The sequence below is a fragment of the Pseudophryne corroboree genome, chromosome 6 (genome assembly GCF_028390025.1).
Source record: "Pseudophryne corroboree isolate aPseCor3 chromosome 6, aPseCor3.hap2, whole genome shotgun sequence".
NCBI classification, from domain to species: domain Eukaryota; kingdom Metazoa; phylum Chordata; class Amphibia; order Anura; family Myobatrachidae; genus Pseudophryne; species Pseudophryne corroboree.
Genome location: NC_086449.1, coordinates 256,297,852 through 256,322,539, shown reverse-complemented (window position 1 = coordinate 256,322,539; position 24,688 = coordinate 256,297,852). Strand labels below are relative to the sequence as shown.

Sequence of the window (24,688 nt, the reverse complement as noted above, 5' to 3'; positions counted from 1 at the left end):
ATATAAGCAAAAAGTGAAGTGTACAGAACAACAGTTGTCACCCTCTAGCAAACTTACACAGTGTCCCAATGACTCACCAGATTGTTCCAGGTTATGTCATCGAACCATAGGAGCAATAAGGAGGAGGAAGGAGGGTGGAGGGGTGGAGGAGAAGAGATTATCAGTCATAGGCGAATATTCAATTACCCGCACTCACTGTCGGGTGCAAAATTATTGCATGGGGTGCTATTAAATTAGCCCTGATAAGCCAGTGCATGCCACGACTTATTAGGGATTTGTTTCACTTGCCTCCAGCAGGCAAAGCAAAATACCCCTGAAAACAGCCCTGTTTTTGGCCGAAAACGGGGCTGTTTCTGCCAAAAAAACACACAGGTTTCACTGAACCTGTGTGTTTTCGGGTGAAAAAATACTTTTTTTCGGGTGTTCAAATTGAATATCCCGGAAAAAAAAATCAAAGAAACATTGGGAGTTTTCACTCCCGATGTCTCTTTGGCTGTAATTGAATATCGCCCTAGTATAGGAAATAAAGTTTTCACTAGGGCACCCATACATCAGTCTTCTGCAGCTCCTATGAATAAGGTCTGTTTGAGCATTTTGACATTTTGGGCATACGTCCAACTCACACTCAATTACTTGCTTACATTGAAATTGTGAAGTATATACCCCATGACTTTTCAGCTAAATTGCCAAATGCCCCAAAAACCTGTACTGTAGTTAGTTTAGATAAATACTAAGGGGTATATTTACTAAAGGTCAACTTGGGTTGATGTTGAATCATTTTGGTCGATAGTGGGTCGATTTTTGATCGACTTCATCTTTCAGGGTCTAAATTACATATTTACTAACAGATCATTTTTGAAATCCTTTAAAAAATATATGTCAAAAATCATATGTTAGTAAATGTGGTATTTAGGGGTATATTATCTAAAAATCCATTGGGTTTGATTTTTGGTCGATTTTGTATTTAAGGCTCTAAATTCCACATTTACTAACAGATCATTTTCAACGTTTTTTTTTATCAATGTCAAAAACCATTTGTTAGTAATGTGTGATTTAGACCCTTAAACACGAAATCGATCAAAAATTGGCCAAACATTGACCAAAATCGATTTTTAGTAAATATACTCCCAGGGCGTTCTAAATTGCCAACTCCACCAAAAGAATATGCTTCACTATGCTAAAAAGTAAAAGATACTATAGCTGAGCTAAGCACATTTGCTTATGTGATACCCTGCAGTTTCCATTTTGATTTGGGATTAATGCCAGTGTCATTTTAAATTAGTTGATTTACATATGATCAGTTGGTGAGCGACAGTTGGAGATGTCAGGGAGGGAGAACACAGCCCAGCAGATGGATGGAGCAGGACAGCAGGCACCCTAGCTATGAGCGGAGGCTGATTTTGCCACATTTCCTGCGTTTGACACAGGCTCCTGGGAGGAGCTGGATCAAACTAGTCAGGGCCGTCTTAACAGCAGTTTAGGCCCCTGGGCACAGCATTGCACTGGGGCCCCTACCCACCCATCAGCGGTTGGGTTGGGGGGTGCTATCAGTGGCATCTTTGATGTTCCGCGGGGGGTAGGGGGATTCTATCTTTCTCTCAGCATTTACGACCTGGAGAAATAATTTCTGCTAATTACTCCTTTACTGCACAAATGGGGCGGGAAGGAGAACACTAAACTGTAGAAGGGGACATTGTGCTGAATGAAGGGGCCCTGGTACATGACTTCCAGGGTGGTAGGGGGTGTTTAATACACAGGGGAGGGGCGGATAGTGGACTGGGCTTAATATTCATCATTTTCCGGGGGTCAGGGCAGCTTGCTTTACTGCAGATATCTCCAGTTCCTGGAAATAGATTTCTTAGCTTTAATGGGATAAAAAAAAATGAGTATCCCACCTTTCAGGAGATACTGGGGACTTGGGGATCAGACTTCAGGAGCCAGAGCAATCCACCAACAAATATATAAAACTGCATATTAGGCGTTTGGAGCTGGAGCAGAGACCAGCTGCTTGAAGGCTGATATCTCTGGTTCTGGGCATAGTAGAGACAAGCTGCTAGTGTCCATTGAAAGGGGAGAGTCTCAGCTTTTGGAATGTACCCTCCGAGAAACTCTAAGACAGACAAAACCCGAGAAATCTGTCTGGGAAGAACAATTAACAGGCTTGGATGGGGACCACTGCTTTGAAGTCGGATATCTCCGGTTCCCCTGGGCCGATTTTCAAAAATCTGGTACCCCTGGAAAGAGGGGACCCTCAGCTATCAGCCTAGGGCCCTGTTACTCATGGGGCCCTTGGGCAAGAGCCCATTGAGCCCATACGAAAAGACGGCCCTGAAACTAGTCAGCAGGAGTTGGAGTAGAGATCCAGTGACCAGCTGAGCTGTGGCTGTGACTATAAATGAAAAGGCAGGGCCTGGCTTGTGGATGGCTGTCAGGTCTTTCAAGATTACATTCAACTTACACTTACCACTGGAAAGTTCTCACATTAGAGAATAACAGGGCACCCATGCTGTAGGTATGAATGACCTCTGCTATTATACTGAAGGGGACATTACTGTAAGTAAGTTGAACAGTGAAGCATAACTGCACCTCAATTTGGAAGGAATAGGATCACATGGGATTCCCCGTATTAATACAAGAAAACCAGTTAAACAGCAGCTGCTCTTCCATACCAGAAATAGCATCAGCACTACCCATAGAGACTAGCATAACAGGCCAACAAACAGAAGACAGAATTCCAACTAATATGTAGTGAAAGTAAAGCAAGTACATGTCCCTTGATACTACTACGATTTGATAACTGGAGTCAGAGCATACAGTAATTCTATTGTCTGCAGGCTTCATAAGGAACTATAGCTACACAGACAACTGGATACTCACTTCATTGTCTACTAGGGGAGTGAGTTGCGAATGGATTCTGACTGGCGTATGCAAAGCTTTTTGTACGGCGTATGCAGACTTGCATGGGTATTCACTCTGTCTGGGCAGCGACTTTCTGATTGCAAATCAGATAGTCAAATAGGTCTGAATTAGGCCCTAGGTTGTTTACCGTACTAATGAGCAGAACCCTAAACAGGAAAGATAGCCAGAAACACTAACTTATGTTCATAACATCCTCTTTTGCAGCAAATAGAAACTATTGCACTAAAATAACTTCTTACTTTATGCTATTACTAACTACTCTTCACGTTAACTTTATGTGCACCAATATAGCATGGCCATACACTTATGGTGTGTACACACGGTGAGATCCTTGCTATGTCCGATTTTGACTATGTGATTTCCCTTGAACTTCCCCAGAGCCCAGATAGCACAGAGAGTACAGATAGTACAGATCTGTACCTGAGATGTTGTCTATGTACGATTTTGACTAAGTGCCAATTTTGACTATACTTTATACTAGATAGTACACTAGATAGTCAAGATTGACTTGCCTGCACAGTCTATCTAGCCTTACGATACCGACCCCACTGGAGCGCGCATCGGGATCGAATCTGTATCGCAAGCTGCCTAGCACCATGAGATATGCACTAACTTTTCATAAGATTTTGACTATATAGTCACAATCTTACAGATTTATCTCACCGTGTGTACACACCTTTAGGCTAGATTGGTGTTGGGCACAGTGTGAATGTTAGAAACGACACTTTAAAGCTTTAAAGTAAATTTGCAACAAATGTAATTTTGTATTTAAGTCATAACGTAAAATATTACAAAGCAGCACAGTAGTAACATTGTAAACCTTTGAATACAAGTTAAGGCCCATACACACTAGACTAGAAGATATGAACTATGAAAGATATTGGTGGAAGATTTACCTTGAGCTTTCCAGGCATACTTGATGTAAGATATTGTGCATACACACTGAACGATTTTTCAAACGATTTGAACGATGAACGATACTGCTAGCATTGTCTGGAACACTAGTAATTAGGGTGCATGCGATACACATTGGTGGGCAGTGGGTGAATGCATGCTACACATTGGTGGGCAGTGCATGAATGCATGCTACACATTGGTGGGCAGTGGGTGAATGCATGCTACACATTGGTGGGCAGTGGGTGTATGCATGCTACACATTGGTGGGCAGTGGGCGAATGCATGCTACACATTGGTGGGCAGTGCGTGAATGCATGCTACACATTGGTGGGCAGTGGGTGAATGCATGCTACACATTGGTGGGCAGTGGGTGTATGCATGCTACACATTGGTGGGCAGTGGGTGAGTGCATGCTACACATTGGTGGGCAGGGGGTGCATGCATGCTACACATTGGTGGGCAGTGGGTGTATGCATGCTACACATTGGTGGGCAGTGGGTGAATGCATGCTACACATTGGTGGGCAGTGGGTGAATGCATGCTACACATTTGGTGGGCAGTGGGTGCATGCATGCTACACATTGGTGGGTAGTGGGGTGGGTGCAGGCTATACACATTGGTGGCCAGTGGCTTTAAATAAGCAGGAGCTCAGTTTTTGCTTGCTTTCTCCTTGCAGTCAACATAAAATGGCGCTGAGGAATGTCAGGGGAGTGTCTATTATTGAAAAAAATCGTTCATATCGTCCGTTGTTCATCGTTCATCACTTACACACTTAATGATATACACTTTTAAGTAAACGATATAGGCTAACTTAAGCTGCATTTTCAGAAGATAAAAACCATCATTGATGACGGGCGGGGGCACGCATCGTTCTTCGTTCATTGCATACACACTGGACAATATTGCAAGTCATACTTGCCTACTCTCTCAGAACGACTGGGAGGCTCCTGAAAATCAGGTGGTACTGTACTTTGTTTTTAACAAAATGTACCCCAGTGTGCAGTGGCGGATCCAGGGGGGGCACTCGGGCCCGTGCCCCCCTGTCATTTGTGGCCCCAAATCTATGTGTCCCCGGCGCCGCACAGGGAGATGACGGGCGCCCGCTGAGATTGTGTTACCAGCGGGCGCCCGTCTCTCCTCAATGTGAGCCGGAGGCAGGAGCTCAGTACTGAGCTCCGGCTTCCGGCGCTGTCACTGTGCGGCGTGCGCTATGGGAGAGACATCAGTCATGACGTCTCTCTCATAGTGCTGACTGAGGAGCGGACGCCCAGAGAGGGGGAGAACTGCAGAGGTCTGGAAGCTGGAACGGGGCTCGGTAAGTATGATTTTTTCTTCTTCCTTAGTGCAGCGGGGGCATCTACTGGGGGCAAACTACGGGGGGACCTTAGTACTGGGGGGGGCATCAACAAGGGGCATTACTACTGGGGGGGCATTACTACTGGGGCAAACTACTGGGGGCATTATTACTGGGGGGCATCTACTGGGGCATTACTGCTGGGGGGTCATCTATTAAGGGCATTACTACTGGGGGACATTATTACTGGTGGCATCTACTGGGGGTTTTACTACTGGGGGCATTGTTACTGGGGGGCATCTACTGGGGGCATTACTACTGAGGGGTCATCTATTGGGAGCAAACTCCTGGGGGGCATTACTACTGGGGGCAGCTACTGGGGGACATTTTTACTGGGGGGCATCTACTGGGGGCAAACTACTGGGGGACATTATTACTGGGGGAATTATTACTGGGGGGCATCACTACTGAGGGGGTCATCTATTGGGGACAAACTCCTGGGGGGCATTACTACTGGGGGCAAACTACGGGAGGACATAATTACTGGGGGCAAACTACTGGGGGACATTATTACTGGGGGCCAACTGCCCCTCACACACTGCACCCTGCCTCTCACACCCTGTCCCTCACACGCTGCCTCCTGCCCCCTGCCCCTCATACACTGCCTCCTGCCCTCTGCACCTCACACGCTGCCCCCTGCCCCTCACACCCTGCCCCCTGCTCCTCACACGCTACCCCCTGCACCCTGCCTCTCACACACTGCCCCCTATACCCTGCCCCTCACACGCTGCCCCTGCCACTCACACGCTGCCCCTGCCCCTCACACGCTGCCTCCTGCCCCTCACACGCTGCACCCTGCCCCTCACACGCTGCCCCCTGCCCCTGACATGCTGCCCCCTGCCCCTCACACGCTGCCCCCTGTACCCAGCACCTCACACACTGCATCCTGACCCTCACATGCTGCCCCCTGCCCCTGAAACGCTGCCCCCTGCACACTGCACCCTGTACCTCACATGCACCGAATCCACACGCAAATGTACTTGCCCCCTATCATTTTCTTCTGGATCCACCCCTGCCAGTGTGTGTTTCTCCAATGGGACAGGATATCAGTGAGTCATTATTCTCTTTAAATTGCTGGCACTATATATATAAAGCATAATAATGTCTCACCTTTCATTCTGCATTGCAGCAGAAAAAGCATATTTTTCAAACCATCGACGTTCATCACTTGTTTGAGTCTTAATTTCCTGGACAAGAAGAAGAGATAATTGTTTATTACAGTTAATCACCCAGAATAAAGCATGAAATAGTTGTACACCATACTTTCTGGAATTTGTTAATTATGTGGGCACCAGTAGAAAAAAAATGGATTCAGCTCTTTCTTCAAAAGTTAATAGAAAGACAGGAGAGGAGAGTTATCAGAGTGGTACCTGTATAATTAATAAGTACAAAATTCTGGGTTTACATCTGCTAGCTGGACACTGTATTAGATGTAGTAACAAATTCACAATATGACTCTTTACTTTAATATTCTGAAGACAAGTTACAGCAGCCGTTTGTAAGATGTGTAAATTAAGATGCAGAACCATAGTTTGATCAACAGATAATCAACAGATAAAGAGATCATATACCCCACTGCACCCATTATAGAAACGCCAATGGTTCTGAACCAAAGCTAACTTAAAATAAGGATTTTCCCAACATTTCATCTGCTTAGAGATGGTGAATTTAAATTTGCGGTAAAATTACCGCAAATATGTTTTCACCGACAATTGAATAGATATATTAATAAATTCACAGCATGACTTCTCTACTTTAATATTCTGAATAAAAGTTACAGCAGCCGTTTGTAAGATGTGTAACTTAAGACGCAGAACCATATTTTGAGCAACAAATAATAAACAGATAAAGAGATCATATACGCCACTCCTACATACTTCTGATCATAAGAGATTTGAATGGTTGCTCAAGGGTAAGTACAATTGAGAAACAACTGATGAATGTAGCATACAATTTTCCATACATATTTATACATTATACCTAGAAGAGGGACAGGAGCATTATACTTCAAGAGTCATAATATTGGGTCACTACCAGGATTAATACAGTATATTTTCAAGTTCAGTATGCATGTAAAAAACTGAATATTTGTACAGTAAAAATACAAAAATACAAGCATTAAAAGAGTGTCCAAAAAAGTAAAGGGTTAAAGACAACTTACTGTATATACTGAAAAGGATTCCCACCAGCGACTCATCTTTCTATTCTCCTGTTAGTTTCAGTAAGTTGCGCTATGCTTGCCCCTGTTATCTATTTAACCATGTGGTATTATATTAATGTTTGCCGCCTATGCTATGTACTATTATATGGTCAGCCAGGGTCTGTTGTACTTATACTCTGATAATTACTGTTACAAAGAGATGTTTCTATATGTATACTGTGTGGCGCTGTGGACATGTTGTGGTGCATTACAAATAAATTGTAATAATATATACATGCTTTACCACATACCTAAAAATAAAATTTAATTTTTGGTGAATATACAATTTAACGGTGCCACCTTATTCTCTTGCTAATAGGTGTCTACCAGTAGTTACAGCAAGCAAGTCCATTGTCTTATTAGTAATTCTTCTAGAAATGTTGGCTTTATTACTATATTGGGTAAAGATAACGCTTTACTAGGTGGAAAACAAGAGAATGAATGTCAGCAACATCGAATACTGTTTATGCTCAGCAATGTATTAAATTATCTTGACAGTTCACTGAAAGGTTTATTTTGTTGCAAATCTGAGAGAACAGAAGGTTTCAATTATGTATTTTCTATAGAAAGCTACAGTTTAAAAGTATTTATACTCCTTGAAAACAGTATAGGACATTTATAAAGAAAACTGACAAGCTCCTATAACACGTGTTAGCTTGGGGGGTCATTCTGAGTTGATCGTAGCTGTGCTAAATTTAGCATAGCTACGATCATCTTCCCTGACATGCGGGGGGACGCCCAGCACACGGCTAGCCCGCCCCGGCCAGCCGCAGCTCCTGCGGCTGGCCGGGAGTTGATTGTCACTGCCACTGGCTGCAGCGGCTGCGTGAGACGTCACGCAACCGCCGTGGCCCACCCCCCCAATGGTCCGGCCATGCCTGCATTGTCCGGACCGCGCCCCCTAAACGGAGGCTTAACGCCACCATCCAGCCCTCTCCCGTCCAGCAACCGCCTCTGTCTCAGAGGCAATCGCTGGGCAATGATGGCTGCCATGCGCCGGCGCACTGCGGCGCCAGCGCATGCACAGTTCCGACTCGATAGCTGCACTGCGACAAAGTGCAGCGAGCGATAGGGTCGGAATGACCCCTTTAGTCCGCAGCAATGAAGAAGTTAAAATCCCCAATGAGTCAGTTTCTCAGATAACTGGTTTAGAAATATACACATTTTGTATAGTTTTTGAAATGCATTTTAGTTTTGAATTGGGAAACATGAATCAGACGTTCCACAGTATAACTTGTCCTTGGCAAAAACCAGCAATTTAGAAACCGTCCAAACAATTTCCCAATGTTACTCTATGATGACATGCATGTTAAGAATAGACCCAGTATGTTTTCTGTATATCAAATCTCAAAAACACTGGAAATACTATAGATAGGCTGAGGTAGGATAGGTCTACAAATGCTGATTTGCAAATTAGCAAAAACAGGATTACCATGAAAATTGTTGCCGAAAGTTAAAAGTGAAAAATGGGTAAATCTGTCTATACCCCCAAAAGAAGTTAAACTAACATTGGATAGCAGTATACAAGTTTGTTATTGGTTATAATAAAAGTATTTTTGGTACTTAAATTGGGTCAAATGTCTGTTATATGCTTTTTTTTATGTAAAAAAATTATAGAAAGCTATTTTTTTCCAGCAAAATAAGTGCTAAAATTACATTTGGGGGACATAAAAATGGGTACATATTTGAGTCATTTTAGGGGAAAAGTGGAAACAGACCGATTACTCCCACCTGCAAGTATAAAAACAATTGTCCTACTCATAAAGAACCCCAAGATACCTATCCCATACCTTGTGCCCCAGTTTCCATAATTTTGCATTTTTTCAACCCAAAAATGACATGTCATTATTGGCCAATTAAAAATAATTAACAAATTCCAAGTGCCTAATTAGTCATTCAGGGGGGTGTCCCAAGGGTTCTGAACCAGAGCCTGACATTTTTAATTTAAAATATGTATTTTTCCCAACTGTCCATCTTGCTGAATTGAAATTCATGGTAAAATTATAGCAAATAAGTTTTCACCGACAACTGAATAGACACTTTTCGCAATTTGCTTTCAGTGAAAACGGTGATTCACGGCTAATTGAATTCAGCCCTGTATCTGCAATCACTGGAGCCAAAATAAGGTGCTATGGTCTCCATGCTTCTTACACTGTACTGTTCGGTGGTCCCTGTGCATTGCACATAGGGGGCCTGATTCAGAGATGGACGCTAGTGGCTCCACACTAGTACCCATTGGTGGAGTTGCTGATGTGATACTACTAGTACTATGGTAATGCTAGTTTCCACCTTCCCCTTGTGTATTAGCATGCGCCAGAGAGTGCACTCCCTTATATGCCAGTTTTCTACATCCCTGTATACAGTAGAACCACCGCTGGTTAAAGATAGTCTACCATCATGGCCAATATCAACACGTGAACCAGTCTATGGCAGATGCAGTGTCTCCATCTGATTAAGATCTCTGTGGAAGCCACTATGCATCTGATAACAAAGCCTGCTTCCACTGACACGCTTTCAAAATTCCCATTATACGCACATGAGACATCCCTGGCTTGGCTTAGCCCCACTCTGAATAATATGTACTGATCCTAATGTGCGTGCCACCATTGGGCCTTTCAGACAGGCCGGGCCCAGGTAATCTGTTCCTGCCCGCCTCTCACTCAGAGCTCCTACCAATCACCTCCTTTCCCTCGCAGGTAAACACATGTAACATTCATAACACCACCTTATGTCATTCTTACAGTCATCTTTCAGAAATACATACATTTTAGCATACCGTATCACACATTTCACATGTCATACATACCCACCGCACGTCCCTCATACATACAGAGGTGTAGTTAGGTGCCATGTTGCCCAGAGCAAAGGTATTATTTGGAGCTCCCTCCCCTGTACTGAATTGGGGGTCTAGTAAATATGTGGTGGCATGTTATATTTGAATAGAAACAATATTTAAAAATCCTAAACTGGTGACAGGGCCGGTTAGAGACCTTATGGAGCTCAGGGCAAAATTTTTCTTTTGGGTGCCCCCCTTGTTTAAAATAGGGTCAGTGTGTGCAAAGGCTTGCAACAACAATATAGAGGTATAATGGTTAGCATTACTGCCTCCCAGCACCGAGGTCATGGGATCAATTCCCACCAACTGTGTGGAGTTTGTATATTCTCCCTGTGCTTGCATGGGTTTCCTCTGGGTACTCTGGTTTCCTCCCCAGGTTAATTTGCTCCCAACAATAATTAACCCTATTGTGTATGCGTGGTGAAGAATATAGATTATAAGGTCTCAAATAAATGGAAAACACTATATATGCCACAACTGACCTGACCTCACAACCCCCAATTCCTTAATGAAAATAAAGCCCCAAATGTGACCCCCCACAGACCTGATAATTTTCCAATGCCTCAATGAAAATAATGCCCCAAATGTGATACCCCCACCCCGATTTGATAATACCCCAATGCCTCAAGGAAAATAATACTCTAGAACTGCCATCCCAGACCTGATAATCCCACTATGCTTCAATGAAAATAATGTCCCAGAATTGCCTGAGGGGCAGAAAGAGTGTTGCTGCAGCAGCCGGAGCATCAAAAAGAGCTGTGCCAGAGTCTACTGCGCATGCGTAGGTCTCCGGGAACATGGGGCCTGCTACCTGTTCCCAGGGATATCTCCAGTCGCATAGATGTGCGTTGAGCTAAATGGCTCAGGAGGCACTGGCTAGCACCAGAGCAAGATTTACACACAATATATGAGCCCAAGGGTACATCTGGGCATTTTACACAGTTGCAGCAGTATTTACTTCTGGAAATTTGGTGAGTTTTGATAAGAGATGTGTGGAAAAGATAGGCAGGGGAGGCACTGCCTCAGCTGTCATAGACTTTTTACTCCAGAGTTTTGGCTATAAAACTTATTAGAATAATACAAAGAAGATATTTAAAACATATTCTTTGTATTTTTAATACACTTTATATAGTTAAAACTCTGGCTCAAATGATAGTATGGCAGGAAAGGCTCTGCCTCACCTGCCTCACCCCACCGCACGTCACTGCGTCCATGCGCAAACCACTTGTAAATGGCTGCAGCGGCCATTTTCCGAGTGATTTCTGTCCGCAGTGCAGGGCCGCCATCGCGGGACTCTGGAGGGGTAAGTATAATATATGGGTGCAGTGTGTGCGGTGTGGGCCCCCCTGGACCCAGGAGCCCATATGCACCACAGCCTCAGCAATACTGCTTCTAAAAGTAAAAAGCTTACACCAGTCTTACCTAAAACTGCCAAACTTTTAAATGTCGCTTACACCAGTCCACATTTCCAAAATATTTAAATAACTCTCTCACACCCTTGACACACCTCCCTAGGAGAACAATAGATCACTCATATATCTCTCTTCTGTGTCACTGTCAATACCCAATGCTTGCTTATGTATGGCACATCGTTCTGATGGCTAGACATCCTATTTGTATTAATTTCTTTCCCTTTTACTTTCATTCCGTCGTAACATACAGTACATAGCTTTCTTTCTTATTTAAATTATTTTATTTGCACATTCCAACTTGTGCTGCTTCACTTATTTTTTTTATTTTGTACAACTTATTTTGGTCACATAAATGACACTGGTCTTTTCAAATATATCGGACACCATTTCACCTTACAGTACACATCAACCCTCCGGACATGTACATAACTGTCTGTGGTGAATTGCTCTGGTCCCCAACTGAGAGTATAACCAACATGAAACAGTTTGAACTCATATATATTTCTACTTTGGGAAACTCTAACGCACCTCTCCTTTCATCACGTCTCTTGTCACTCACACCATTCTAGCACCCTTATAAAACAAGAAATGCAATATTACAACAAAGAAAAGATTGGATGTAAATGTTTGCGTTGATTGAATTCTCTGTTCACTATGGCAAACATCCAACTTTCTTACAATTTTGTTTCCAATCTGTTTCCAACTTTCACGCCCATTCAGATCTTCATCTAAGCTTATGCCAAACACTTTTATTCCTCGGAAACCACATTCTCCATCAAAGCATTTCACTTCACTTTTCCTACAATTCGGTCTAAAAGCAGAGGCCCCACAAAGAATCACAGGTAATAATTTTGCTATAGTAATTGTTGCCATTGTTCTTCATATACTTACAGTACCTAAGTCTCAAAAAACTCCCTGCACTACCAGGGATCAATAGAACATGTTATATTTCCCTTTTTACAGGTACTATATACACAAACGAACAAATAATGTACTAAAAAAAAATAGTTTTTATCTATGTCCGCTTGTGCATAAACTTTCAGGCGCAATAATAAGACTAATTAGTCTGATATAATTTTACTCAAAAGGGATTCCTTAAAAATAACTGGTCACTCTAAAAGGTTATAAACATATAAGCTGCTCCCACCTAGTATTCTGAAGTTATACTAAAATTAATTAAACTAAAGTTTCATCAATAGAACATGCATCACCTGGTTCCATTACACCTATAGATGCAATAGGGGACAATGGACTTCACTGTGTGACCTCTAACTGTATACTTTAATTCTTACATACCCATCAAAAATTACTTCTACATAAAGTATATTCTCATAAAAACACGTAATAACGCTTCAGTTTGTTTCCCTTATTATCACTAACGAGTAAAATGACTAAACAGCAGTTTATCTCGCCATTGAACCCTTGTCATGTCTTATTCGCTCCTACTCCAGTATTTGTGGCCTCACTCTGGGGACAGCAACTGACAAGATTGCATTTTATGCAGATGGCCTGCTTTTATTTTTATCTAATGCTCACGGATCCCTGAGTACCCTGCCAGATATAGTAAATGTATTTGGGTCCTTTTCTGGTCTACGTATAAATTGGAGCAGTTCTAATATTTTCCCTCTTAGTGGGTGTATTCATCTGTCTGACTCTTTTTCTCAGCTACCTGTTTGAACCCTACAATTTAGGTACAGTATTTGGGTATATGGGTCACTAGTCATACTTCTGATTATGTGAGACTTAGGGGGAGATGTACTAAGCAGTGATAGAAGTGGAGAAGTGAGCCAGTGGAGAAATTGCCCATGGCAACCAATCAGCATTGACATAACATTTATAATTTGCATACTATAAGAAGTTTACAGAGCAACTGGCTCACTTCTCTACTTTTATCACTGCTTAGTACATGTCCCCCTTTGTTTGGACCCTGTAACTGCTTCATTTAAACCTAAGTCACACATCTGGAAAAAAAAAACCTCCATTTTATGGTAGCATTAATTAGCTTTAAGATGTCTGCCAGACAAAATATCACATTTTCCAATTTCCACCTTATTAAGAGTCTGGTCCCTTTGTTCATCTGGGGTGATAAGAAAGCCAAAAGGACACTAACTAGACATAAGTGCTCTGGTGGGTTAGCCCTCCCCAGTCTTCAAATATATGAGGAACAGCACAATTGTCCATTTAGTCTTGTGTATAGGGACTTCTCCTCCTGAGGCACTGAGCAGGTGGGGCCCTCTTTAACTCCTTTACAGTTTCTCTTGGTGGGGTACAGCACCAAGACTCTCGCTCAATTGTTACAACAGGCAGTTGGAGCAGGGTCTCTACCGTTCTTAATGGGATAGGCTTTGATCCTGTTGTTCCCTTGTGGGCCAATACTAGAAACCTTGAATTGGGCAAATTTGATGGACATACTTCTTGGGTCCGTTAAGGCGTTTTCAGATCAGGACAGATGTTTATGGAAGGCAGGATAAAAACCTTGATCAACCTGTAATCCCTAAATCTGCTTTTTATCATTACCTACAGCTGACACATGCCCTGTTGGTATAGTTTGTGGATTCTCCACCGGTGATGAGTGCCACTCCTGTTAAAATTTTACTCACACATGTTGTATCCTCCAAATTAATATCTACTTAATAAGCTCCAATTAATCCATTGGTACACTCACAGGATTTTCTGTTTTTTTAGAGCTTGGTGGGAGGAAAATGTAAGTAGCCTGCTGGCTGAGGAGTGGTTTTATATGCTGGGTAGCATCAAAGATATTTCAGCATGTGCTAGGTTCCAACAGGTCCATTTACACAGTCTTCATAGGGTTTACTGCACATTGGACAGTCTATTTCATATGGGTGTTTAGAGTATGCCAGAATGTCCTAAATGTGGGCTAGTGGGTTGTTCATTTGTCTCCTTTTATGGGACTGTTTAAAGTGGCTAATTCCTGTGGACAGGTCTGGAGATGCATCTGTTACACTGTCCAAAAACCTTTTTGATTGCCCTTAATTTGAAGGAATACCTTTCCACAATTATATATAAATATGCACTTATCCTGGTAACTCTGAATAAAGTTATTATTGCCAGGTCTTGGCTGGTGAATGCAACCCCTGCAGTGAATAAGTGGACAATACTAGTTAATACTGCACCACCATGCAACAAGAGAGTTTATGTATACTAGCCATGGGTCTCTAAACAGATTCCACAAGATATGGGATCCCGACTGGGTTAACATACCGCAACGTAGGTGATTCCCCCTCTATGGGTGTCGTGGACAGAACCCGTGAATAGAACCTGTAGTGAGTTTAGCTCACCACTGAGCCCACAAAGGGCTTCGTTGCGCTCGTCCCCCTGATGGCATTCCACCTCTCGGGATGCCAATGTTGGTATACTGACATTCGGCATCCTGGCTACAAGTGTCATATACCAAATGAATCAGCAGTCTCCAAGACGCTCGAATTGCATGAATTAGCAGAATTGCATGGGACCTGGATGCTCACACACACACCAGACATTTCAAGCTGCTTGACATATAGAGGCTAGTTGTATGAGGATGCTCTGTATGTTTGCTTTTTTGCTTTGTATTGTTTTTCTTTGTTTTGTTTTTTGTGACAACACTAAAAAGGCAAAAAATCAGCTGTTTGTGAAGACTGACCTTTTTTTGTCTTTATATCTGCATTTTTTAATGTGCTTTATTTACTAAAGTCAGAACTGCAGACAAACTGACAAAACACTGCCAGTTTAAAATATTCCGATAAACACATCACCGCCTGATCCTTTTTTCTTTATGAAGTATAGAGACCACCAAGTTTATCATACAGTGAATTTGCAAACAGATATAATCACTATCAAAACCACATAGAAAAATGATAGATGAGAGTATATAGGGAAGCAGTTCCCAACAGATGGGATCCCGGCGGTCAATATACTGACGCCAGGATCCTGAAGGAGTACGCAATCCTTGCGTCTAGATACCGACGGTGCATGGGATACCGGCATCACAATACCGACAGCCAGCATCCCAACAGCAGGACTCACTGGCGTGGGGTGGGGGGGAGGTTAGGTTTAGGCTGGAGAAGGGTGTGCAGGGCCGGGAAGGTTAGTGTTAGGGACCGGAAGGGGGGGGGGGGGTTAGGTTTAGGCACACAGAAGCGGAAGTTGAGGTCAGGCATCAAGCAGGGAGGGTTAGGTTAAGGCAGCTAAGAAGAGAGGGCCACCCGGGAGGGTTAGGGTTAGGCACCACCCGGAAGGGTTAGGTTTAGGAACCCACAAGGGAGGGTTAGGGTAGGGGGCAAAGGAGCGTTAGGGGACTTTAGAGGGGGCTGTCGGGATTCTGATGGATAGGATGCTGTTGTCGGTATTCTAACTGCCTGCATCCCGTCTATATGTAAATCATACTGAACCTGAGTGTATAAAAGGCATGCTGTATGAGTTATCTGGCCAATCATAGCTGAGGAAACAGTACACTTACAATGAGGGCAATCATTATGTACTGATTAAGGTGGCAAATACAGTAACATGAATAATTCTCTTATGGATACGATATTATTTTATCCATATATTATCAAGCAAAAACAAAGTCTGGACAGGCTGAGCCATGTGGAACATCAGGCAGAGGCGACCGCTGAGCTACGACAGCCGTCGGCTGTCTGGCATGAGCTGGTGCACTGCGGTGCCTGAGCATGCGCACTTCAGACCTGATCGCTGCTGTGCAAAAATGCACAGCACCGATCAGGTCTGAATCAGCCCCAGTGGCGTCACAAGGCGGGTGCGGGGGGGTGCGGCCCGCACCCGGGTGTGACGCCTAGAAGGGGTGACACCAATCTGTGGGTTCCTCTGCAGTGACAGGAGCCAGGTGCTGCAGTGTGAAATTCAGCTACAGCACCTGGCTCCTGTCATAACAGAGGAGCCGACAGCACTGCAGACAGTCTCCAGCGGCAGCCCAGTACAGTACAGCATCTCCGGAGATGCTGGGCATGCCCCCGGAGTGATGATCCACAAGGCCACACCCCCTTTCTTTTGTGACGACGCCCCCTTTTTGCATATGAAGGGTGCGCACCGGGTGTCACCACACCCGGTGACGCCTCTGATCAGCCCCCATGTTAATTGTAAGAGTTGATCAAAATTATTTTAATTTTCTTAGTGTACAGAGTATGCACCTGCCTTTTCTTTTTCCTCTATGGTACTAGAAGCCTCAGCATGATAGCATCTCTTTCTTATTATATTTAAAAATAGGGTGCGCAGTACAAACTCCCCCTCCTTTTTGCTTCTTCAAGGGTCCAAAGGGGTGGAAATCACTTGGTGCCAGGTCAGGGCACTCATGCATGTGGCCTGGCATTATCAAAGGCAGTGCACCAAACCCAAACCTGTTTCCATGACATGATATTATCACCGAACACCTCAATAAGTTGGCGATGAATTTCAGCAGTTGATGTGCCCTTTAGACACAGAACTCATACTACTAGAGAACATTACACACGTGAGAGGTCTTGTTACCTGACTTATTGAACCACCCTTGTATTTCAAGTGCTGATTGTTATACCTTGTCTAGTTAAGTGTAATGTTATCAGTTACAGTGTATCTGCCATGACAAGCTGTCACTGAAGTTCTTATATCTGAGTACCAGTAATACCACTTTCACATCGCAATGACGGGTCGCACCCGGGAATTGTACACTGGTCCTTCCTGTGTGCGACCCGCCATGAGATCCCTTTCAGACTGGCAACCCAACCTGGCATATTGCCATTGGGAGTGGGGGCAGAGGCGGAGCTGATATCATAGGGGGCAGGTGCAGAGGCGACATTTGGAGATGAGATCATCTCCATGCTGCCTCCTTCATAGTGTTAACGAGTCCCGGATCGCACCGACCAGGGTAACACGTTCACACCACACCTGACCCAGTAATAACCCGGGAATAACCCTGCTTTATTCCTGGGTTGAAATACCAGGTCAGGTGACCCGGGAAATTGGAACATACCCCTTTCACACTGCACCTAGACCCGCATTGACCCGCAAATATACCGGGCTATTTGTGCAATATGAAAGGGGTATAAGAGTGTTTTGCTTTACTGGAAAAACAACTGCTACAAGTGAAGCTATTGGTCCTTGGTCTGAATCAGCGGTGACTCCTACCACAATGGAGGGGGGCTGCCACTGGCCGTTTTCCGGGTCCCTGCTGCTTTGTCCCCGCTGCCTGCTCATGCCACTGGTCGGGTTCCAATACCCGTACAATATAGCTGACAGGTTCCGGGACCGGCGCATGCACAGTAGTGTCGGCGGTAGTACTCATGCGCCAAAACCCGGCTTCTATGGACTGCATCAGCTGCAGTCCATTGAAGCAGGCTAGGGCTGATGAGGCAGAGAGTGGCTTCCTATAGGAAGCCAGCTCTCTGCTAATCACAGCCCGCTCTGGCAGTGTTGGGAGGAGGAAACACCTCCCAATAGGACTGCTTGTCCTGCAGGAGACTGGCAGGTAGGAATTCCAATAGGAAGTCACTGCCAGTCACAGTGTAGCCAGAGCAATCTCACAGACTGCATTTGACTCACTGAGCTGAGGTGGTGGATTTTATCTGAGGGGGCTGCAGTCCTGCAGCCCATAGGTAAAATCCGCCACTGGTCTGAATGCTTATAAGTTATTACATGTGAGAATACTGTTCCTGACACTCCTACTATATGATGCTTTTGTAACCCTAACATAATTACCTTAAATTTCTGAACAATAAATCTGTCCCTTTTAGAACTGAAACACACTGGAAATATTCATTATGTGAATTAGGTACCTATTTATTACCATAATTCTGAATATGTTATTGATGTGAAAATATAATCTAACCTTGAATGGAATATTCTGTTTCTACATTTTATGTATCTGGTTTGGATTTGGTTGTCAGTAGCATAGATGGGAATACGGTAAGCTCTATCAAATATAGTCATGTGTTTTCAGAGCCCATTTAAATTTGTGAAGTCTGATTGTGTATGGTAGGTAATTTTATATGTATTTAGCAGTAGTGAGAAGTGGTGATCAGAGGCAAGATGTACAGTAGGTCAGAGGTAGATATAAGAGAATGTGAAGAAGAGTATTTAATTTAACAAATGCTTTAACAAATGGGTGAGGAGAATGTCAGATAGGAAGAGGTTGCAGTAGCGGATGATGGAGATGATCAGGGAATCGGTAAGAGTTTTAGTTGCATGGTAAGAAATTGGTCTATTCTAGCAATATTACAAAATGAAGGCAACATGACTAGGACAAACACTGGATGTGAAGAATAAAGCATATAGAGCTGGCCTAATGTGCAGCTATGTATAACTGCTGTTCGCATGTCAAATAGAATTTTAAGTTAAAAATTAAAGGCGTGTAAAAGGGGCCACTCCAAGGAAAATTGACCCCCATGGAAGCTTTATGTGTAAGCGCCCTTATTATGTTTGCTGTTCTGATCTGCCTTTTTCTGGGTTTTCCTGCCAGTTAGGTGTGATGTGCTCATTGTGAGATATTGGACTCTAATTTGCTCTGTATGACTACTGCTATGTTTCTTAGACCTCCATTTGACTGCCGCCTTTCCTTTGACCCTGTTACTGGATATCTGCCTGCCAAGATCCATTGCCTCAATCTTGAGCCTGCTGTTCTGTTTTGCACAGCGATCCAGCCTGTCCCCGACAATTCTGATTGTGTTTGTCTATCCTGTCCAGTCTGCGTGTTGCTCCATTGTGTTAATGTGTCACAACTCCTTTATCTTACAGAGAGGTTAGAAACTCTAAACTACTGGGCTAACTAAGGAGCAGTGAATGATAGTAGTTCTGGGAAAGGCGTCTGCGGTTGGTGGATCATCCCGCAAATTCATTTCTGCAGCCTGGCTGTCATGAGGGGTAATTCAGACCTGATCGCTCTCTAGCGTTTTTTGCAGTGATGCGATCAGGTCACAACTGCGCATGCGTATGCATCGCAATGCGCAGGCCAGTCGCACGGGTACAAAGCGGATCATTGGTGTGCGATGGGTTTTTACGAAGAATTCATTCGCACAGCCGATCGCAAGGTGATTGACAGGAAGAAGGCGTTTGTGGGTGTCAACTGACCGTTTTCTGGGAGTGGTTGGAAAAATGCAGGTGTGTCCAAGCGTTTGCAGGGCGGGTGTCTGGCGTCAATTCCAGCCCCGGACAGGCTGAAGCGATCGCAGCGGCTGAGTAAGTTCTGGGCAACTCAGAAACTGCACAACATTTTTTGGTACCACTCGGCTGCACATGCGATCGCACACTTGCACAGCTAAAATACACTCCCCGGTGAGTGGCGACTATGCGAACGCTGGACTGCAAAACAACACTAGAGAGCGATTAGGTCTGAATTACCCCCATTATCCACACAGTGAGATTCTAACTTTGAAATGTTTCTATTTCATTTGAATACTGCTGAAAAATGTGCATTGATTTTCAAATTATTTTATTATTAGAGATTCTGGATAGTTAGAGATCCACTCTTCACCAAATAGTTTGCAGAAGGGGGTACTAGGCTGAAACAAGTTGGGGATCATTAGTATAGATTATATGATCACATATACATTTCTAGAAAATTGTCAGGAATGTTGTTCATGAAGTGGGCTTAAGAAGTCAGTGTGCAAGATATTTAACGTTGGAAGTCAATTCATTAATGCTTAATATAGGCATACGGGTGGTATTCATGTGACCGCCGGTCAGCTGACCGGCAGTCACATGACCTCCTCCACCAGCCCGACGGGTCACTGTCCCGATGCTGCCCTGGTCTGGATATGACACATTCTCCAATGCTGCATCTTTAATCTTGTTTATACAGATAGAATTTGATCTGATCGGGATAGTATGTGACCATCAGTAGAGTTTGACTTCGAGAACACTGAATCACTTTCTAGCCAGCATTTTATATCTAAAGAGTTAAATAGCCTGAAGTTGAATGAATGCAGAAATTGTCATGGCTATCTTATGTAAAACAGCCATTAGGCTTGGCATTCCATCCAGCAACACGTCTGCTTTCTTTCTCCTATTTCTAACATAAACCGTATTTAAATGAATGAGATATTTCTGGATGCAGTTCCTGGAGAGATTGAAAAGTCCTAAAACTGTTTCTGCAAAGCAAAATAACACCGACCTTGTCAAGAAGCAGTGTACTGAGCTTACTTTCATCTCTCACAGGTTGTCATAAGGCCGAAACGCACATGGTCTCATGTTTAACAAAGAAAGTCCTTTGTATAAGAGGCAGGCATTCTAAATATGAGCTGTTCAGACCACAGGCTGTAGGAGGCTGAATGTTGGCTCCTATTGAGCAGACTGCAGTGGGCAGGGTACTTCTCATCAATACTGCACTTCATAGCTCACAAATAAAAGTTTTGTTTCATAAGTTGTTTATCAAGAGTGAATCTACAATAGCTGTGCGGGCTGACAAATCAGCATTAAAGAAACAGCAAACTAATTTAACTTTGCATTTGTTGCTATTCATTTTAGTTTTAACTATAAGGTACATGATAACTCATGATACAGTCTTTTTGCTGCTTGGCTACTAAAGTAATGAAGACAAGTCTGGATTATATGTGTGCAGCAGCCTACCTATCCATGAGTTTTCTATACACTGGCACCAGGAGCCCAGGTGCCCAACCTGAAGCCAACCTTATCAAGAACATTTAGCCATGGGAGCTAGAATTGAAATAAGCTTCTCCAAAAGGAAAAGTGACTTCCCAAAATGCTGTTTCCAAGTGGGACAGTAGCTCACAGTGTTGCCATGTAAATTACATTTTCTGTATGAAATTCTGTATCAAATGTCAGGCGCAAATCACTGTGTCAAAGACCATGGCCCAATTGTATCTCCTCATCTGAGATGAACAAGGGCAGCCCTTCTCTGAACAAATTGAAAGTTGACTTTTTGTATTATTGCTCTATTTGGACGTATTTGTATTTTCTTTTACAAAGGAAGAAGCCATTTATTATTTGTAAAGTATGTTTAACGTTTTTGTAACTAAAATTATGGTTTAATATTATTATAATACTGTATAATATATTGCAAAACTTAGATAGGGGTTAAATTACTGTTATTATAGTTTGCAAAAAAATCCAAGTCCAAAAACTATATGTCCTTTTCTGCTGTAATTATTTTGTATACAGTATACTGTATGTTCAATGTAAAAGTCACACAGTCCTATTTAATCCTTACCCCAATGCTATCCCTAACTTTATCCTAAACCTAAACTTAATAGTAAAATGTACTTTGACTTTGTGACTGTTATTATGCACAGTGTCAATATATGTTGACATTATGACCATGTTGACATGACGGTGTCGACATTGTGACTGTCAACATCATGTCTGGTTACCGGTGACACTCCTTAACAACTCTGGCCACTGATGTAGCAAGAAGGTTTTTTTTACACAAGTAATATGAAATACACTCTGCTAGATTATGGGGTATATTCAATTACAGTCGAAACTGCTGTCTTGTCAGAAAGATGTCAGTTTTCGACTTTTTAAGGTCGGAAGGGGTTCCGACCTATTCAATACCCCTCTCAGTTTTCCATCAACTCGGGAAATTCGACTTGTCGGAAAGCACGTGGATCGGCGGAACAGCCTCGGATCAGCGTGCTTCTGTCGGAAACGGGACCAAATTTGACAGTTTTTGGGCCTGTTTCCAACAATCTCAATCTGACTTTAAAAAAAGTCAGATTAAGGTGAGGAGATGGGGGAGTGGGGCGGCGGGCTATGGGGATCGGGGTAGCGGGCTTTGGGGAGCGGAATGGCGGGCTAGGGGAAGCAGGGCAGGCAGGTACCTTATGTCGGGCATCCCCCCCGGCCAGGCACCTCTCTGCCTGCAGCGCTCCCCGGTCAACACTGGGCTACACGTCTGAGTGCCGTGATGTGCGGCTCCCTCCAGCAGCTCCCTGTGATCTCACACACGGGGAGCTGCTGACAGCAGCAGCACGAACACCGGCCAAATCCGACAGTCAGATTTGGCCACTCAATTGAATACGGCTTGTCGGATCCATTCCAACAAATGCATGTTGGAATGGATCCGACAGTAATTGAACATACCCCTATGACTGTAATCAATGGTTGTAGATAAGAAGCTAGCTTAATATGGGGGAAAGACCCTATGGATCTGTTACATTCAGATATAATAAATATCCATAAAGGCGGGTTTATCATTTAGACCCAGAGCTGTACCAAATGGAAAGGAACATTTCTCAGGATCTGATTACTTGGGAAACATGTCCCTGTAATTTAGAGATGAATGCTATATGGAAAGGAAGATAGTAGCATAACTAGTAACAGGAATACAAATTTCTGTTCCAAAGCGGCTCTTACGTTGCCAGTGCTGCATGTGTAGTTTTCTGCTTTCTATCTTCAAATCTGTTTTGTATCAACTGCAGCATAGCCAGCAGAATTGAGCGGTGTATAAATCATGTTACAGGCTGTAACATGTAGTATATGTTACAGAGCACAGTGGGGGCATTTTAATACGTTAGGTGGCCCATGAGCAAGATATTTACATGGGCCACCTCCACCCCAGAGATATGATGCTGGCACCACTGCAGAATATAGAAAAGACTCCAGCACAGAGCCAAATCCAGAGTATACTGCCTCAAAGTAAGTGGCAAAAATATGGCCTCAGCGACTACCGGGTAACACCCTTTTCTGGGTGCATGGTGGATAATGTAGGGCCACCTTGACTCAAGGCTCATGCGCATGTCACACCCTGCAACCACTGTAGATGCACCATGGTAACACAGTGTTTCGGGAACAGTGGATAAAATAAATTTTTGGTCTCATCACATGCTGTACCCAAGGCAGGCAAGGTTTCAAGACTAATTACACTCATTTATTCACAATTACTGTAGTTCTGGTTAATAGTTGAAAACACTGTAGCTGTGCATATAAAAGCTAAACCTAATGGAATGATAATGATTTTAAGAGGATATATTTTGTTTAAAAGCAATCTGTGTTTGGTATGACTATCCGTGATGGGAAAAACAAAGGCACATTATGTACAACTCAAATCAGTTGGAATGCACTGTGAAGAAGACTGTGATGGGTTGATTGTGACTCTCAAGTGCTTTTATTATCTGGCCTCCCAGTTTTGATATCTAGCTAACATGTCTCAATGGCTCAGCTCAGGTGTCCCGCTTGTCAGCACAGGAACAGAATTGGGCACACGGTCTGTGAATTTTAGTGGGCGTTACCAGGGCCATCTTAACATCTTAACAGCAGTGTATGCTACTGGGCAAAGCAATGCACAGGGGCCCCTACCCGTTGTCCAATGGTGGATGGTGTGTGCTATTGGTGGTGGCAGCTGTGATGTCCGAGATGTGCTATTGGCAGTGGCTGGATACTTGCAGGGGGCTATACTGTGGCAGCAGCCTCTAGCATGAAGGGGGGGGGGGGAGGAATTGCTATGAGCTACTGCTTGGGTATTTGGGGGAGGTTATATGGTTCAAACTCCAGTGGGGGGGGGGGGGCTTGCTATTGGTGTGGCTGTTCAGTCCGGGGGGTGCTATCGGTGCATCTGTCCAGTGAGGGGGGCCCTGGTCAACTGCCCATTTAACCCGTTGGGAGAGATGTCCCTGCACCACGTTCCCAGGAGATAGCAGGGGAGTGTCTGAGCAGATGCAGGTGTCTTGTGGATCTGTCACTGCATGTGGCTGCATCCAGGGATGCACAAACGCTTACACAGGAGGCCATGGTCAGATGAGAAAGGCCGCCTGCCATAGGGATGGTGCAGGTTTCGGTGATGCGTCTGCTGGTGCACCGACGGTGTGTCTATAGATGCTCCAAGATCGAATTGCACCGCCACAAAACCCTGCAAGTGGGCGTCTCAGTTTTTTACAAAATTGGACTCAGCATTAGCATAAGACGTAAATCAGAATCAGTCCAATTGTGTTGTCTTGTTACATAATTCTTACAACTTTGTTGTTTTATTTGTTTTCTACATATTGTACTTAATAGAACTTCAATAAAAACTTACATTTATTTTGATTCCAGGGGGTATATTTACTAAAGTGCAGGTTTATAGAAGTTGATATGTTGCCCATAGCAACCAATCAGATTCTACTTATCATTATCTAGCAATTTATTGAAGA

General features: G+C 43.6%; 1 protein-coding gene across 4 annotated transcripts in view; it reads right to left on the bottom strand.

The window, feature by feature from the left end:
* The window catches only part of IL16 (interleukin 16), a 208,729-nt gene that overhangs the window by 175,513 nt on the left and 8,528 nt on the right, over positions 1–24,688 (bottom strand). For all 4 annotated transcript variants that reach the window (XM_063925927.1, XM_063925929.1, XM_063925928.1 and 1 more), the window contains exon 2: positions 6,281–6,357. The gene's annotated coding sequence lies outside the window, so the exon portion shown is untranslated. The remainder of the gene's footprint in view (positions 1–6,280; positions 6,358–24,688) is intronic.